Genomic DNA, 16,249 nt, shown 5'->3' on the forward strand with positions numbered 1-16,249 from the left:
CAGACGCTGGAATACACACAGACACTGGAATACGCAAATTACCCAAAAAGGGGACCAAGGACAAAAATGAGTTTTACAGATGACTCAGGAGAGGAAATGAAGTATTTTAGTAACACGAAAATAGAATAAAACAAGCTCTTGGAAACAGTCAAAACTACTACAGCATTTGCTTGCAATTTGGCTGCAGTGCTTCCATGAAATGGACCAGCATTTGTCTCTCTGTTTCTTCTGAACTAGTGCATATAGCTGCTTCGTCAAGCTTGTAAACACTCAGGTCAAGTGAGACCAGGTTCAAGTGGTTTCCAACATAGCATGAACAACATAGAAAATACATGGCTCTTCAGTGTTTTGTTCATGACACTTGTAAGACTGTAAGAGAGTTTTCAACTCTGTCATATCAACCCAGAATACAGTAATTTTCTTTGATTTAAATTTCAGTGTGTTCTAAGATGTATGTGTATGTACGTACATAAAAATGGTGAAGTAAATATACAGGGTAAAAATACCCTGTGATGAAACTGCACCTGGAAGTGTTCGAAGCCAGGTTGGATGGGGTCTTGAGCAGCCTGGTCTGCTGGGAGGTGTCCCTGCCCATGGCAGGGGGGTTGGAGTTAGATGATGTTTAAGGTCTCTTCCAACTCAAACCATTCTAAGATTCTATGATTCTGTGATTGTATGGTATATGTGAATCAGATTATAGACCTAACAGATATATTTTTGTATAAAGTATCCACTACATGGACTGATTTCCTTAGGATGGTAATAATAAGGAGAAGGAAGTTTTGACACCTAAATAGCTACAGTTCAGGTGTGAGCCAGATGTTGAATAACTTCTTAAAACACAGACTATGGGTTTTATTTACAGTGCCTGTTTAGGCTAGCTGTATGGTAGGGATCTAACAGAATGAATAAAAAGATAGAAAAGAAGGTCTTTGCCAGTAAAATTATCCAGATATGAATTAATACATCAATGAAAAAGGGATGAGAAAACAGTCAAATTAGTTGTGGAATTACTTAGACACAAATTTACTTTAAGATATAAACGGGAATTTTACAACTACTTTGTGAATATACAAGGAATCTTAGAAATTTCATATAGTTGGAAACTCTTATGTAATCTTTTCAGTTATTTTAGTGTCACCAGGAATTCCATTGGTCTATTTTGACTACCTTAAAACAGAGTAATTATAAAAGTTCTGTGTCCATTTGTCACGTTTGTCTGCAAATGTGTCTTTCACTACATCATGTCAGCATGGCATGAATACTGATATTGAATACCGATAGCCATAGATAGAATTTACTTATGCTTTCTTGTATATGCAGAACAATAAGAAAAAAAGTAGATATGTGAAGCAAAAAATAGTACTGCTAAAAAAGTAAAGCATAAAAGTAAATGCTGCTTTGGAGTAAATATTTGGACAATGAATAAGTTCTACTCTGCTAGAGTACAGGAAAGGAATAACACAGGGAAGGGATGGCATCAGGATATTTTAAATGGCATTTCATTTATCCAAATTCTCTTAACTATGAGCTTCAAGACGGACCTAAGTTTAATTTTAGAAATCAAATGCTATAACTAGAAGCGCTCAAGGGCTGGAGGAAGGAGGGCAGCAGAGGGGGAGGAAAGAAGAGGGAATTGCTCCTTTAGTGTACTGCAAATAGCTTTTGAATGAACAGTATGGTAACAATTAGCCAGTGGTCCTTTTTTCTTTTGCTGGATTTTGAAAATCATAAAAATAGATTATGAATAAGCTTCACTTAAGCCAAAAGTTACGTTGCAACAGCTGCACTATCCTACCAATACACACTAGTTTTATGAGATCTATTCACAACTTGCTGCTAATATCTCACAGGTGATAAGAACACATCTCAAATTCCTCCTTTAGGAATGAATTTTTCTGTAATATTTTCAGCTTCTACCTTTTATTTTCCACATTTATGTCTTAATGGCAGGAAAGTTGTATGGAAGCAATTCATTTAACAAAGCAATAAATTAAGGCCTGGTACACATACGGTTTCTTTTATTGTTTCAAGATACATGGAGACCTTTGAAAACAAAGCCTTCATATTGGGATTATATTAGGAACTTTGGATTTGTTATGCAATTGTAAGTAGGATAACTCTCCTATCAAAAGCAATCCCTAACCCTTACATTCTTGTATAAAATTTGTCTTTGAAAGGCCCATGCTTGCAACTTTTACAATTGTGTACCTTTTAGAAATGCTAACAGGTACATGTTCATGAAATAGCACCTAATCTGCCTCGATGTCAATTGCTTAGTGTTCAACTTAGACTTCAGTAAAATGTCCAACCTCTTGTCAGATTTGGGGTCTTTTTGTTTCTGTTTGGTTGGTTGCTTGGAGGTTTTTTTGTAAACCTGGTTTATACTTGGAAACCTGATTTATACTTAGTCTGTATTTTTAATGTAAAATAAATGCCTATGGAAACAATTTGAAATGCTAAATAACTGAATGGAATTAATACTTGGAATGCTAAAGGAAAGAACTCTAGGGTATTTCATTTGATGTATATTGGAATAAAGTCAATTTTCTTATTAACCATTTGGAAAATAAAAATATTGACATTAAAGTCTCTTAAAATAAAGATTTTTTAAAATGCATGATACAGAATTTATATAAAATAGCATATAATCTGTGAGTTGAGTTCTTCCATTTTCCACTATCAGATCATAGAATTTGGACTGATTTCCTCTTTAGATTAAACTAGTACTTGGAATTTTGTCATACAGATCATTTTATTCACTAAATTAAAATATTTAGTCTATTCCAAATAAGACACTGTAAAGTTGGACTAAAAGCAGAATATAAACTCTTTTAAATTAATAAGTATGGTTGGAAAGGTATGAGTAGTTTCAAACACATTCCCTAGGTGAGAAAAGGCCAATGTATAGCCCAAAGGAACCTTGTTTTCCATCTGTGGCTCAATTTTTGTTACACTATAGAGTAGTGAAATGCCACTCTTTAGATAGATATCTTCCAATATGTGAGTGCTGCCTTGAAAGACAGAAACACTGACAGAGGCTGACTGACCATGTTGATGGTTTGATTTAGGCAGGGCAAATTAAACACTCTGTCCTCTTGAAAATGATAACTTATTGAGGAGATAAAACTTCTAGAACACTATTAAATTTCAGGAAGCTTGAAAACTGTTGATCCTCACCTTGGACATATCATATATGTAGCCTCAGACAAGGTATATTATGCGTCTACATGAGTCACACCACTTTATTTCTTCTATGCTTTACCAAGTCTTCTAAGCACAATACTAGGTGAAAAAATACCATATTCTCTTCACTGTGTTCATGGAGGGAGGAGGAAGGCTAGCATACACATGAAGCTGTAACACTGATTTCTGCTTGAGAGCAGGGAGAATGACACCATTCTCTTGGGAGCAGGGAGAAAGGTTTCGCCTTTCCAGAGGAAGGTGTTCAGCTACTCTGTTGCTTTGAGAGCAGAGAAAGGAGACACGACTTAACTGCTAAAAGTCAACATAAGACAAAATTTCACAGATGACTGGTTTTTGTTTCATACATTACACTGCTAGAGTAGCAGTAAAATGTATTTAATTAATATTGTGGTTGGGGTTTTGTTGTGGGTTGGGTTTTGTTTTGGGAGGGGCATGTTGGCTGAGTGGCTTTTTTTCTTTCCTAAAGAACTATGGGAGCAAAGTGGTCTTTTATACACTCTCTTCTTTTAATGGAAGGAAGATTTGTTGAGGGATATTTTTGGTATCCATAATTCCATCTCAAGCACTTTATCAAAGTTCCAACATTCTGGATGAATTGCAAATGGCAGAGGGAACAGAGGGAACCCTTGGAACAGATCTGTAGCCTGTGACATAATTGACTCAAGACAGCCTTCTGGAAATTTTTTTTGTTGTTCCTGTTTCATAAGCACATGGGGCAAACATTTTGTTTAACAAAAGCCATTTAGGAGTGAGCACGTCACTTTAATGTGGAGCTTCCTTTTTTATAAGGACACTTCTTCCATTACATCTTCATTGAATTAACAAAGGTGGGTATAGCTGAAACTCTGTAAAGAACAACTATTCAAAAGCATGTGTCTAAGGAGAATGTTCAGGCTTCAGGGGAAATACATGACTGATGAAAAATGATGTCCAGCTATCTGCCCTAGATTTGAGGCATGAGGCTGCACATGCTATGTAGACAGAGGCTACATCCCAACTGTAGCAGTTATGAAAAACAGTGCATCAAAGTCTGTGTGCATTCTCAGGGCAGGCTTCTTGAACAGCCAGACATGCCAGTGTACTGTGTGCTAACAGACTCTCTGTCAAAGCTGAGTCATTACTGCAGTTGTTTATGGTAAATATTGTTAACATTGGTTGATTAATGTGTAGTGGTTACCTTATCAGCAATGTACAGCAGCAATGTAAGAGCAATTACATCGGAAAAATTCAGTGTCCTCTTGTGGCAAATATAATTGTTTTCCTTAGTTCAGAAAAATTTACTGCCACTATATCTGTAATGAGGACAGGGCTGCTGAGGGATCTGTTTGTTTCTTTTTGAAGATACTGATGTTTTTAATTTTCATCACATAGCTCCACACTTTCTCCCCTCTGTATTCTTGTTTGTGAGGACACAGTGAATGAGGTTCTGGCTAGAACTTTATTTCTCCAGGCAGAACGTCTATACTGAGTGTTGTCTATCCAAACTTTTGTTGTTCAAAGGCTCTGACTTCCAGTACATAGCGTTAAGTACCTCCATGAGGAAATTAGGCAATATGAGTAGTCAGTTGAACCTCAGTTACAGAAACCTCAGAGCCCCATGAAGCCTTCTTTGATGATACGCTCAGATTTTTCTGCCCATCAAAGAAGCCAGAGGTGCCAGTCTCAATGTTCCCTGTTGTTTCAGAGAAATTAATTCTGAGTTTAATTGTCTAAGGCTTGTGAGATTGTTGAATAAAATCCAGCACAAAGTCTGTATGATAGTGTCTCCTTAACAGAAATCTTCATGAATTTGGATGAGAACTACTTGTTTGCTTTCTCTATGGGAAGGTATAAAATAAACAGAATTTTATGTCATCCACAAAGCTATTAGGTCTGTATAAGGAAGCCTGACATTTTTCCATCTCCAGTCAACCTAGGAGATGACAGTTTACATAGCTTTTGACAGTCTTAGCATTCATCCAATGGGAAAAGAGAAATAATGTTAATCTCCAGTAACTAGTTCAGCTCTTAGACATGAAGTTTCTGTAATGTTGTCTTCAAGACAGCAAGCTGGAAAAGGAATAGATCCAATCAGACAAAGAATTTTTGCTGACGCATTGTAGATAAGAGCTGGTACCCCTTAAATTCTTGGGTAGCTGCATAATTTTGGAGAATTAGTTGGAGAGGTTTGGGGAGGGACTTGGAGAGTCTTGTACTACTTTGATGCATATATTAGTGAATTATCACATATTCGTATTGTTGAGACATTCTTTGAAGATTTTTTTAATTCTGAAAACATTACAACCTGCTAACTGAATAATCAACATATTCAAGGGCAAAGTCTCCATCCAAAAGAACATATCAGTTGAATTAAGACAGAGTGTGTTTGTACTCTCAGGATTTGTGTTTGCTTTCTGGAAAACCTGAATGATACGTGTACCATTGTGTCTGAGAAAACATTAATGAGTCATATAGGATTACTACCAAGCATAAATGTCTACTGAGGTTCTAGAAGAACTAAATTTTGCTACACCAAATACCAATAGGAGCTTTATAATTCTTCTCACAACTGGCATGGTCACTTGTCTTGCATTCTTTCCCATTTTAAGAGTTTTTTCTTTGTCATTTCTGATGTGCTACATTTTCCAGACTGTTCAAAATGCCATTTGTACATTTAAATCTATTTCAACTTCTGCTTATAGACAGACTAAAGGAAAGAGTGCAACAGGAAAAAACAATCCATTCTGTCATCAGAAAAGCTTTCCAAAACTGTGAGAAACAGCAGAAATCTTGCTGGAAATGAAGGTGCTGTGCTTGAAATGTAATCAGTTTTCCCCTTCAGCTTTTACTTTTTAATTTTTTTTTCTTTATAGACAGTTACCTCCACTGCACCTTCAGCCACTACTTAGTCTGTATAACATCAATTCATTTCTAGTGCATTTCAACAAAACCTGTAGGGGAAAAGCATGGAAACAGGAAGATGGGATTCAGCCCTGTACAGACTATAAAAGGTTTTTAAACACTGTAATTATTTTTGCCTAATGAATCCTCCCAGCCCATCAAATTTGTTAAGATTTTACTTGAACTTCAATAGCAGACTAGTAGGCTTATTCTTATACTTGCTGCAATTGGGGTCAGCAAACTATACATATAGGTGCAGATTAGCAATCGCAAGCACAAAGAAGTGGCTTGCTTAAAGTCTACCTTGAATACAAATACTCGCAAAGAAAGCGAGTGAATTTCTCCAGCAGTAGGAGCTTAGATTTGCAAAAAACAGACCTAAGAAAAGAAATCCCACAGCAGTAAGAATATATTAGAATTTGCGCCTCTTCTCATGCTGAGGTTGATATTTTTCTTCCAAGATTCAGAAGGCAATAGCATTTAAAAGGACACTCAGTAGATAGTCATAAGTACATGTGTCAAGATATATGAGGTTAGGTTGTAAGAACTTAAATTGAGAAGGACTATTCATTAAATTATTGTGAACTGTCAGCCTGGTGCTTTGTGAGGAAAGTGATAGAAGGTAGATGTTCCTTCTCTTTGGGAAAAAGAAAGACTAAAGGTTTCATGTCTTCATTACTGAGAGAGGAGGAGTATGAAGGAGTTGTTCACGCATATCAGAGAAGGTCTGTTTCTGCTTTTGATGTCAAATCTGCCTCTTGGTAGAAAGTCCTAGCAAAGGAAATTGATACCAGTAGGTGATAAGGACTTGATACCAGTAGGTGATAAGATGCTGGCAGCATGCTCCAGCAACAGTCTGAAGATATGATACACCTGATATTGCTGATGAGTGAACTCTAGAGTTTTTAATTTTTGACACTTAGTAAATCAAGGTGTCTCCCTTTAATTGTGTCTTTACTGCTGCATAAGGAAACAGTGGTCCATACTTCATCAAGCAACTCTGAATCAAACATAAATCCTCAGTTCTTACAGTCTCATTTCTTACACCATTAACCTATTTGCTCTCCAGAAACTTGTCTTCATGAACACTTCTTCACTTACCTGATATGAGTTAAGAACATCCACACAGCCTTGTTCACATGTTCTTTGTGGTTTTCCTGAACAAACCCTGTTATTAGGGAATTTCTACATGGATGAGACAGACTGTCACTCCTCTAGTGGAAAAAGGTGAATGATGTTTTTGTTCTGTATGAGATCTTTACAAGGCTCAAATGTTAGTGCCAGGGGGTGGGAACTTATTTTAGTATTTTGCTCTTTTTTGAGTCTGATATGAGAGTTCAGGAGGAAGGGTTATGTACTACAAAAATGATAAATGGAGAGAGGCTTCTGGCTGACAGAACAGAGAACTGAAGTATGTCATTTATAGTATAGGATAAAACAGATAATAGACCTTAAAGACTAAGATAAAGGCGTAGGTACACTTTTTCTTTGCAAACTATCCCCCGTTAAATTTTCGTGTCTAAGGCAAAGGACTAAGAATATTAAAGAAAATGCTGCTGATCCCTCTCTGTCCCTGGCGACTCCTAGCTTAGAGAAAAGGTCTTCTAACTGCAGAACACATGATTTTTTCAACTATGGATTGGACGTTTAAAAAGAAACTATATCTGACGCTTCCTTGGGAAACAAACGTCTTCCTTGCAAACAGGTCTTCAGCTGACAGGTAATGGAAGCTGACAGGTTTTTCTTTCTGGACTTTCATGGTCAGCAGATCTTTCAGTTGAATAAACTAATCACTTAAACACTTACTGTCGGCAAGATAGGATACTGCAGATATATTCTAACCTGGCATGAAAAATCATGCCCGGAAGAAACTATGCAGGTGACATCAGGTTTCCTTTCTTGCACTGAGTGGAATCAGTTTTCAGTGCAGTAGATCACTGTAGATTCATCCCAATGTATTTCTTCACAGTTGAATAAAGTCATTTACATGAGAAGGATTTTCAGAACTTTTTTGAGGAGTGGAGTAGTTTTCAGAACTTCTCATACAAAACATGACATAAAACCTAATATTTATGATTGTAATTTTACTTACTGCTAGTTTAACACTAATTTTTTTTTTATTTTTTTTTTGGCCTAACAAAAATAGCAGTCTTCCATGCTAGAGACAATTAGTTTTATGCCCTGGAAAATTTGGCACATTTTTGTGACATCTAAATCCATTTCACAGTAATAGACTCAAATTTCACAAAGCCAATGGTTCTCACATAAAAGAGAAAAAATTATAAACACCAAGTGCGTGTCTGTCACTTCGCTTATCAAAGTTAGTGTTCCATGAGATTTTCTACCAAGAGCTTTTTCTTTTCTTCCTTTTCTTGCTAAAAGCAGCACTTTGTATCTTTCCGTCTACAACATTAAAGAAAAAAAACAACCAGAAGTGTACAACTGGATTAATGGTTGAAGCTTTTCGCTGACTTAATCTGGAAAAGCAAAATCATCTTTTTTGGCCTTGTCCCATACGGATACTATTTTTCTCCTTAGTTCTTGGTGTTGTAAATCAAAATAATGTCAATGATCTGAATGAAAACTTAAGGCAGATGAGAATTCCTCTAATTTAGTATGGCTAAATCCTTACAGTTAAGTCATCTTATTGTACTTGAACTTGGCTCTAGTAATCAAGCATTTAGTTGTTGGATAACTCTGTGGCTCCTAGTAATGCAGGTGTAAAGTCTAGCAATTGTTGAGCTAACATATACGGAATTACGCACATTGTACATGGATACTTCCATACAGGCAGATATATGGCAAGGCCAGTCAAATCTCAGAGCACATTATCTCATTATTGAGAGCCTGATCTTTCACATTTCCTTATTGAAAAGATTGATCAAGTTCAGATTACACCATAAGTAATATCTGCCTTCAGAGGACATCCAACGTAATGGTTTGATGACCTCAAAAATCACATTCGGCTAAATCCGAATGCAAATGTTGAACTTTTTTTGGGTTTTTTTTCCTAGCTCATTATTTTTTCTGTAACTACACTTGAAGCAAAAGTTTATCAGTAAGGTTTTTCTCTTAAAAAAGTACAGAAAACAAGTATAGTGGTATAAAGGCATAACAGATTTAAAACATCTGTGTTTTGTGTTCTCTGGTTATTGACAACAATGCAACTATGTGCATTTGAATTTCATGCTGCATCAGATTTTTGATTACCCATAATGACTTTAAGTAATTAGTTGTTTGTGGTAAAACCCTGTTAGCTACAAACTGGAGTCCAGTATTTATGAGTCAGGAATGAGATATCACTTCCTGCTGGTAGGACTCAGTGATATGGACTGTTTCATTTTTCAAGCAGATGCAAGAATGTGGGAGACTGTGGGCATTGTGTTCAGTTCATCTTTCCAGGTGTTTTTTTGGCACAGGTCTTGTACAAATTGCCACTTCTGAGAGGGAGTCTGCACAAACCAACATGGCTAGGACAATGCTGCATTGTCTCAGATTTCCAAAGCAGGTCTCTGGAAGCTATTTTATCTCGGATATAATCTAAAAACAATACTTTTCCCAAAATTCTCCAAGAAAAATGTGGAGCGGGAAATTTGCTCAGTGCTAGTACTGCAGGACTAACCAGGACTCCAGATTCTGGCATTTCATTAGGTCATGCAATGCAATATGTCAGGAACAGGCATGAAGAAAGTGATCCGGGGAACTACAGGCCTGTCAGTCTGACCTCAGTGCCAGGGAAAGTCATGGAACAGGTAACCTCTAGTGCTATCATGAAGCACATGCAAGAGAACCGGGTGATCAGGCCCAGTCAAAATGGGTTTACGAAAGGCAGATCTTTGCCAAACTAACCTGATCGCCTTCTATGACAAAATGACTCAACTACTGGATGGGGGAAAGGCTGTGGATGTAGTCTTCTTGGACTTCGGTAAAGACTTTGACACAATTTCTCACAGCATTCTGCTTCAGAAACTGTCAGCCTCTGGCCTGGATGGGCGCACACTCTCCTGGGTTGAAAACTGATTGGATGGCCGGGCCCAGAGAGTGGTGGTCAATGGAGTTAACTCCAGCTGGAGGCCGGTTACAAGTGGGGTTCCCCAGGGCTCAGTACTGGGTCCAGCCCTGTTCAATGTCTTTATCAATGACCTGGATGAAGGCATTGAGTGCACCCTCAGCAAGTTTGCAGATGACACTAAGCCGGGTGGAAGTGTGGATCTGCTGGAGTGTAGGGAGGCTCTGCAAAGGGATCTGAACAGGCTGGACTGCTGGACCAAGGCCAATGGCATGAGGTTCCACAAGGTCAAGTGCCGGGTCCTGCACTTGGGGCACAACAACCCTATGCAGTGCTACAGACTGGGGGAAGAGTGGCTGGAGAGCTGTACAGAGGAGAAGGACCTGGGGGTAATGGTTGACAGCCGACTGAACATGAGCCAGCAGTGTGCCCAGGTGGCCAAGAAGGCCAATGGCATCTTGGCTTGTATCAGAAACAGTGTGACCAGCAGGTCCAGGGAGGTTATTCTCCCTCTGTACTCGGCACTGGTGAGACTGCACCTTGAGTACTATGTTCAGTTCTGGGTCCCTCACCACAAGAAGGATGTTGAGGCTCTGGAGCGTGTCCAGAGAAGAGCAACGAAGCTGGTGAAGAGGCTGGAGAACAAGTCTTATGAAGAGAGGCTGAGAGAGCTGGGGTTGTTTGGTCTGGAGAAGAGGAGGCTGAGGGGACATCTTATTACTCTCTAGAACTACCTAAAAGGAGGTTGTGGAGAGGAGGGAGCTGGCCTCTTCTCCCAAGTGACTGAGGACAGGACAAGGGGGAATGGCCTGAAGCTCTGCCAGGGAAGGTTCAGGCTGGATATCAGAAAAAAAATCTTCACAGAAAGAGTCATCGGGCACTGGAACAGACTGCTCAGGGAGGTGATCGAGTCGTCTTCCCTGGCGGTGTTTAAGGAACAGGTTGATGAAGTGCTTAGGGACATGGTTTAAGGGAGTGTTAGGAATGGTTGGACTCAATGATCCAGTGGGTCCTTTCCAACCTGGTGATTCTATGATTCTGTGATTTCATTCGTAATATTGAACAGGAACAAGGTTATGGCTCAAACAGGCTCTACAGTGATAATAAGTGTGCTCTATTTGTAACATTTTTATATGTATAAACTTTTACTAAATTGTTGACCTGAGGAAGTGTTACAAAAGACCCTGTTTACACTACGACCACTGCAGAACTCATTGAAAATGAAATTTTGATGAAAAATCAGCTGTTTTCCTCCAGACTTCACACTTCATTGGGCTCTAGGTTACAAATGAACTGTTTTGTACCAACAGCTTAAGGGTACCCAGAACTAATAAATCCAGTCTACAAAGGTTCTTCCTAATCCCTGGACAGCATTCAAAGGCGCATACAAGTTAGCTGATCCTTTGGCTATTCTTAGGTATGTTTCTTTTACTATGCCAAATATTGAGAGATAATCCTGAATTGTAGCTTCAAATTCCATCTGCAAATGTGAACAAATAAGTATTTTCTAGTAAAAGTCTGGTAGAAATACATAGATTGTCAGCTTTCAAACAATGAAAGCTCGATTGTAATAAAAAATCCTCCTTAATATGAGTCTAAGATTTTAAATCTCTACTTTATTTAACAGGTAGTCATTGAAAATCATTGGTTTTATGTATAATACATAGGAGTTCCAGTATAATTTATTGATTTTTTTTTTCTGAATAAGAGAAAGACAACAAGACTTAAGCCATTCTCAACCAAATTTTAAATATAATTACATAAGAAATTACCACTTATGCTCCTTCTGAAGTGTACCCTTGAGCTAATTTTTCAACAAGACAGTATGCTTTCAAGATAGACTTCACAGTATCTGTTTAGCAGCAATGTTGGCTAAGAGTTGACACACCTATTGCTTACAATTAAGGATGAGTTAACACAGAACCCAGAGATTCAGCAGTGATCAGGTGAAGCAAAGTAGTAACATAACTACTTAAGTGGTTTTCAATGTTTGTTTTCACATTGCTCCCTAAATTATTTGCTATCATCTACTATTGAAGGCAGGTTAACTGAGAGGGGAGACGCTGATGTGTTTTATTATCATGATAGTTATGTTTCTTTTTCCAGTGTAAGTTACAGACTTTAGGAGGTTTGGGAGTCTGTGAGAATCCATAATTACAATCAGTTTGTTGCATAATTGTCAAATAGTGTAGGAAATATTGAATTGCAGCCTGTGGGACATTCGCATTTATAAAGCCCCTGGATGAGTCTTGAAAGGGACCTTTTCATTGAGTCTGTCCTGTTTCTGCATTACAAATCAATATGTTTTTGACAGTGTGAGGTCTTGCTTTTTGGAAGAGTGATCTGTGACTAAAATTTTGGCTTTGTCTATTTTGAGCCAGAAATGATTTTAAACACCCAAGTCAAGATCTGTGCCTTAACTTGTCCTGCAAACGTAGATCAGATCGGATATGGTTTGGGGTATGCTCCACTCAGAACTTAAGAGTTGACTAGCAGAGTGTGGTGAGTCTTTATTTCCGGTTCAGAGTCAGTCTTTGAGAATCCTTTCTGTGGAAGGTACTTCCAAACACACTCTTCTTTTGTAGAGGCCTTCATCAAAATAAAACAATTATCCAAACTTACCTGCGAAGGTTTTTGACAGGGGGGAAAAAGTGTTTTTTTTTAAAAAAAAAACAGTCTGTAAAAAATCTATTATTTGATCACCTTTGCAGTGTTAAGTTTGGGGCACAGCAGAAGCTGCCTTGGAAAATTGTGAATTCCATTCAGTGACCTGGATAAGAGTGACTTGCAAAGTTGCAAAGTTGGATTTCTTTACATTAAAATAACATTGAATTTATAATATTGAATTAAATAACCTAGTGGTTTGGATCGATTGAGTGAACAGGTTTAGTCATTTCACAGCTTAAAGGAGAAATACTTTGCTGATGTTGCCCATGCATAAGAAAGAAGTAGTGGCTGTTATTGATAAAACCCAAGCATAAAGAGCATGAATGCCCCATTAAAGCTGGAGAGAGGAGGAGAAAGGAAAGGCTGCATTTTTTCTTGTGCAGTATTTGTTTTACTTAGCTGCTGCTAGATGACTGAGCTCACAAAGAGAACCAAATCCTAGCTGCTGGCTCTGATATCCTAATGGTTCTCTGCTGCCTAGTTGCATAGAGCAAATCACACTTTTCACACAACTTCTGTTAAAAAGTCACAGCTATAAATTGTAACTAAGCCCTTGGAGAGAAAATCAGATAGCTGGCCAGTATCTGCAGCTGTATTTATCCTCTTGGTGGGAATGCATGTGTGGGGTCATGGAAACACATACTCATGATTAGTAATTTCAGAGTTATCCTGGGAAGAGCACAGACTAAGAAGAGATCACCAAAGAACCTACCAGGTAGTAGCAGATGAACTGCAGTTTGCATTGTGCATCTTTCTAGCCTCAAATCTGAGTTATTCCACAGGTCCCAGATCAAAAACTATACTTTCTTCCCATGTAGTCCCTGCATAAACTGAATTATTCTGTAAAGACTAAATGACCTCACCACCTGGCTGTGTTCATATGACAAACCACTAGATTAAACTACTGTCATTTATATTGACGGCTGCCTGATTCTGCTTCAATGTTTTTGTCCTTAATAGGTCAGCTCACAAAGCAAATTACTAGGCAGTGCTGGTAAAGATACCAGAACTGTGTCTGTTGTGAAACTGTAGTCCCAGGAATTTGACTCATGCAAACTTCTTTATAAACATTATTGCATAGAAGTTTGTCAAAATTCATTGCAGAAGGACCATCACTCAACAGGGAGATTCTAATAGGCAGTTAGTCACAGCTATCTAGTCTGCCACTGAGTGATGACTGTGCCATCTAGGTACTTAGGGAGCTAAAACTGACCTCAGTTTTTCTTAACTGGAGTAGAAGAAGACTCAAAATGCAGCAGAATTTTATCTACGTGGAACAGGTTTTGCCAGACACCCTTTATGTCACAGCCGTAAAGCCATCTGCTGAGAAATGACATGAAATGAAATGACATAATGGAACACTTTTTCTTTAAAATTACCATATTCAACCAGAGAACTGGCTACAGAATTCATCACCTACCTGTCTTTTGAACATATGTCTGCTTGAGAAATACATGGTTTAAAGAACAGAAACCGACTTTACTCAAATATGCAATTTGATACGAACTCCATTCCAAGAGTGAATTACCACATCTGCTAATCTCTCCACCTCACGCAGCAGCTCTGTCCTGACGAGTATCTCTCCACAGGGCTGGACGTTCCAGGCATGACATCACTGGAAATGGTGCCAGATTAAATTACACATGGGCAGATGGATAACGCAGTATTCAGCAGATTCTTGACATGAACGAAGTCTTTGTTTTTTACATCTATGGATTTAAAGCTAAATTTTCAACCCAAATTTGCAAGCAGCTATTCTCACATGCAAGGAATCTTTCATTTCAGGGTGTATATTTCCCAGTGGAAAAGATAGGGAGCTAAGAGCACCCAAGAAGAGCTCTCTGTTTCAGGTCAGGGCTGCATATTCCCTTAACTGTGAATGCAAGCACAGGCCCTAAAACATTCCTTGCATCCATTTTTTCAGGAGAATGTCATCTTTATCATGTGATGCAGGGATCTTTTTTTTTTTTTTTGCTCCCTTGTAAGCAACAGTATCAAGAAAGTTATCAAAAAGTGTTTCATGGCAGTCTGTTTTCGTAATGCTGCTGAGTTTTAAGTCAGATCTTCAGTAAAGTTTGGACTTTCAGCAATACCTTGGAAGTCATCCTTAGGTTGTGTTAGGGAAGGGGAGGTGACAGACAGGATTCTTGTTGAGCAAAGTGTCAGAAAGAATAATTTCCAAAATTATAAGCAACTTCACAACGAGTTTCTGCTATTAACTTTTAAAATGCTAAAGCACGCTGTCAGTCTTTCCTAACAGTACTATCCAGCAGAGAGGCACAGACATAACTGAATCTCCACCCGGCTGCTCCCCACATCGGAAGGTTAGGGCTGGTGCTAAATTCGAGTAGATGATCATTTCTATGGGGAGCAAAGAATATGATCTTAGTTAGCACTATTGCAAAGCAATGTGAGTCAGGAAAATACTTAGCACTGCCTTCATTTTTGCCTTGCAGAAGTACCCAAATGGGACCTGCCAACATCTGTCCTTAAGCTTTGAAAATGACCAGTTACTTTTTTGTACTTTTTTTCTCTTCTTTTAAAAAAAATTAAATCTACATATACTGAAACAACTAAAGAGAAGCAATTGAGCATCCAGCCAACAGCATATCCCAGTGGGAAAATAGTTGTGTAGCTACCACGTTATCCTTGTACAGTGCAGATGATGAGAAACCTGGGATTCAGAGTTGTTATTTCTTCCAGTAAAAATAATCTGGTTTGCATTGTTAGCTTTCTTAGCAGTAAAGTGAAGCAAAATATACAAGCAAGATTACTAATTGTGCTGTGTCAAGCAAGTTCTATGTCTTGATAACTTTACTGGAATGGCATGTCAAAGCAAAATATTGCAGATGCGTGTTGCATAGTCTGTGTCTGTGGTCATTACTGTTACAACAAACATAAACATTTACAGAATAGCTGAACATTTTGACCTATCTAAGTCAACTTTTCAGAAGAGATAAAACGTTACGTGCTGATCATAAAAAAAAAAAAATCCCCAAAAAAACCAAAAAAACCCACATGGTAAAGTTGAGTCTTTAGAGCTGAGAAACAGAGAAACAGCAGAGAGTCGGAAATTGGACTTTCTATTGGATAAAGCCTAGTTGATCCTATCTCTGAGTAAGGACTTCAGTACAACCATAATTCTGATAGGAATGAAATACATTCCATTTCCTCCATGGAATTGATGACACATTACATTGGAAATGTTGTTTCTGGTGGTGTTGGAAGAGAGTATAGGACATAAAATAAACTAATCTCCTGCACCTCCTGTGCCCCTAGAAACCAGATAGCAAGAAACCAGTTGGAAATCAAACTTTTAGAGCAAGTTTTGCAACCACTCTTGGGAATATTTTCTTATAACACCTTGAAAAAAACAAAACAATGAATTGTGCTGCAGGAGTAATGACACCTTAATACTCAATGATGCTCTGGTGCATTATAAGACATTATAACACAGGAAAGCTGATCCGAGACATTTTCCCTCCT

This window comes from Cuculus canorus, chromosome 1 (assembly GCF_017976375.1).
Source record: "Cuculus canorus isolate bCucCan1 chromosome 1, bCucCan1.pri, whole genome shotgun sequence".
Taxonomy (NCBI): Eukaryota; Metazoa; Chordata; class Aves; order Cuculiformes; family Cuculidae; genus Cuculus; species Cuculus canorus.